The sequence below is a fragment of the Triturus cristatus genome, chromosome 6, assembly GCF_964204655.1.
Source record: "Triturus cristatus chromosome 6, aTriCri1.1, whole genome shotgun sequence".
Classification (NCBI taxonomy): Eukaryota; Metazoa; Chordata; class Amphibia; order Caudata; family Salamandridae; genus Triturus; species Triturus cristatus.
Window position 1 is genome coordinate 1,654,778,152 of NC_140589.1, and position 4,040 is coordinate 1,654,782,191.

Below are 4,040 nucleotides of genomic sequence, written 5' to 3' on the forward strand. Positions count from 1 at the left end.
CAATGGTGAGTGGTAGAAATCCAAGAGCGAATGGCTGACAAGGTTCGGTTGGGAATGGAGACAATAGGGGGCACTGTTGGAGGAGTCCATAGGTGTCTTAGCCTTAATAGGGGGTTGATAAAGGCTATCACAGAAACCTACTCTTGGCTACATGGGATTCATGAGTCCCTAGCTGGCACTGCTAGGGTCATGATGCAGAAGGTACAACAACACCAGTCTTCTACATCGGACACTAGTGACATTTTCAGACAGATGGGCACTATTAATACATCCATCAAGCCCTAGAGGCCAAGCTTGACTCCTTTATAGCATCGACAAGTGCCCTCAATAGCAGCATTGTTGCTTTGTTAGCTAACTTGTAAACCCTTGTCAGGGACTACCATGCTGCCTTACTGGCGCTCACAAATGTTGTTGGAAATATGGGAGTCACATCTTCTGCCATTAATGTGTGTGTTCCTGAGGCTAGTAATATCTCTCAGTTGCCTCCATTCCAGACAACACAACATTCAGAGAAGGAAGAACACGCATCACAGGAGGAAGATGTAGAGTTCCCCAGTTTCCGATGAAGTACTTCCCTATGAACATTTGTGAATGTAACCTGGCAGTTTTCCTATCTGTCCTGTGTAGGACATCATGCCACCCTCTTTGGAACCCAGGGCAGCCCTCTTTGTGAATTACCTAATTTCGTCCACTTCTGCCCCTAAATACTATGCTGCACTTGATAATGGCAATGTTTTCCTCCTCATTGATCTCACTACACACATGTACATGTGTTGTAACATGTGTAAACTCATGTCTTTTAGTTTTTACACGCAATACCGAATTATTTCAATATGCGTTTGTAAACAATTCTAAAACTAAACCTATTCAAGTGTTGTAATGTGAAGATGGGAACTTCTGAAGAAGATAAATATGATTTCAGAAAGCATCATGGGCAATGCCACTGTTTTTAAGCTGAAGAAGAGTCAACGCAACTTAATTGCACATGCTGTTTTTGTATGTGTACCTACACCAATAACATCTATTACAATGTTATGAAGAGCAATGTGCACCTTATCAAAGTAAAGTCAGAGTGTATCAACAAGATGCCTTTTTTTGATAGGCAAACAGAGAAAAGGTTTTTGCACACATACGTACCACCTATAAATGGGATGTGTGAGGCATGTGAGGACAAAACACTGTAACAAATTTCAACATACATATTGCAATGTAAAGATTACAACATCATTCCCAAATGTGAAAACATCAGTGCTGACTCAAAAGATAATAAACAATGCAAAAATCTGGATGGCTGTACCAATACTAGCCAGATAGCCATGCCTATAGTCCTCATGGATTAGCATTGTACTTGTGGCACAGAAGGATGCACAAGGGCAACCCAATACCTTGAATGACAATAACGAAGACATGAAAGTGCACCTTGCCTGGCCCTGTGTATACTGATGATTGTTGAGTAATGCAACCCATTGCCAAATTATGAATTTCTGCCCACATTACATCATTTGTACATTCTATTTTGCATAAGTGGCAGACCATGTAACCCCAGTGCTACACGTCCTCAGGGGAGAGGAAAATGGGAGCTATAGGGACAAAAATCCTTGTTTTTAGTTCTCTTCTAGGTGAGCTGCATGATGTGCAACACTTAGAAAGTAGTAAATGATGGATGTTGCCCAGGCCGGTGTGAATTCATTACATGTTGCAACCAGCCAATAAGACAGACCCCCTTGCACAATGGTTGAAGGGTGTCTACGGTAGTGCTCGGCTGCAGTCTGTGTGCGAGCGCAGCCAGGGAGCAGCAATCTGCAGTCAAATGTCAAATCCTACACTTACCTTTCATCTCCCTTTCACACAGGGTCCTGCATTAAGGAGCCTACCTGTGTTGTGCTGTGTGTAAAATAAAATACTGAGCCCAACTTAAAATGTTGAAACTATGGAAATTGTTCCATGCATAATTCAAATGTGAGGAAGCCTAACAACAATGTACTCATGACAAGTTGAACATCATGTATACACCTGACACAATAGTACCAACTCATGTCAAATATTATCCAACTAGAGAACAATAAATATTTTAATAACACTAACTAACCCTAACTTACCTGCACTAACTATACTTAAAACGTACCTGTAATTACTAATCTAAAACTTAAGCTATCTTAACCACTATTGACACCTGACAAGTTAAACATCAACCTCCACCCCCCTAATGCACATACCTCAGCACAATACAAACATCAACAACATCCTGAACATATACTAACTATACATAGAGACCTAAAGAAATATAAGTGTTTACTATTTGTTTATTTTTGTATTCTTTTTACTCAAAATGTCAACTCCCACCCACTTAAAAACCTAACATAACAAAAAAGTACTAAAAAACTACTACTTGGAAAAGACTTACTTATCTGAAACTAACCTAAACTAATCCTAAACCTACACTATACCTATCCCCATTTGACATTCCTTCTGTTTCCAAACTTATACAAGTACATTTTCTAAAAAGATCCCAATGGAAATTCCTTTTAGAAGAGCTCCCTCCGTCAGGGGGTTGAGTCCACTCAGATACAGTAGGTGTTCTGGAAGAGGATGGATAGATAGATAGATAGATAGATAGATAGATAGATAGATAGATAGATAGATAGATAGATAGATAGATAGATGACAGATAGATGATAGATGATAGATAGATAGATAGATAGATAGATAGATAGATAGATAGATAGATAGATAGATAGATAGATAGATAGATAGACACATGCATACATTGATAAATAGATACATAGATAGAGATATAGGACGGTGTCACAATGTTTGGACGATGTCATCAGTGGTGTCATTCATTATGTTTTTCATCACTAATGTCATTTAACATGTCATGAGTGACTTAATATGTGAGTTCATAAGCAGTGCATAGTGGGGCACAGTTATTGTTAGCTCAGTAAACTAGAACTGGTGAACATCAGTGTTTGCTTTGTTTTAAACAATAGTTTTTATATGATTACATGGCCTTACTATAACATCACTTTAAACACAGTTTTTTTCTCTCTGAATTTCTTGGTATTTTTTTCATCCCGTCATTGCCAGGCCTTTTTCCTGCCCTGTGCTAAGCCCTTTTTAGGTCGAGCCTAACGACAGCACGCATGCGCTGCTCACTCTGCGAAACTGCTGTAGTAGAGTATGAGAGAGAAGCTGCGCCTACTCTCCTCCCATATTTTTCATTGGGTTTTGTCGTTGTGCTTCGAAAATGTTGCCTTCGGATTCGTTAATAGGCTTGCTAGTCCCTCCTTAGTACGACAGTGTCTTCATTTGTACCCTCCCATGGGGACTGGCCCTTTTACTTCGGTTGTTACACGGGACCTGTTATATAGTCTGTAAGCACTATTTACTTTATTGAGTTTCTCTTACTGCAGGCCAGACATGCGCTGCTTCAGCTGAAACCGCTTATGTTTTTAAGCGGCACGGCCGCCTTCGTAACACGGGTGCCTGTTTTCAATCACTTTAACCCGGCATTATCTCCTGTCTGTTTCAACCCCCCAAATAAAATTTAGAAATGATTAGCAAATTAAGTCATTCGAATCCAAGTAGCACATAATCTTGTGCTAATGGGCCGAAGCTGACAACAGCACATCTGTTTTACATGTCATCTGTACTAAAGCCACCTGACGGGTTGTTTTCAAAAGCCTGTTTTATTAACAACAACACCACCAATACCACCACCACCAATACCACCACCATCAATACCACCAATACCACCACTGCTAATACCACCACCGCTAACACCACCCCTGCCAATGCCACCACCAATACCACCACCAATACCACCAACACCACCACCACCATCATCACCACCAATACCACCAACAATACCACTACCACCACCACCAATACCACCACCATCAATACCACCACCACCATCAATACCACCACCACCACCAATACCACCACCTCCACCACCACCAATATCACCACCAATGCTCCCACCACCAATGCCACCACCACCAATACAACTACAACCAATACCACTACAACCAACACCA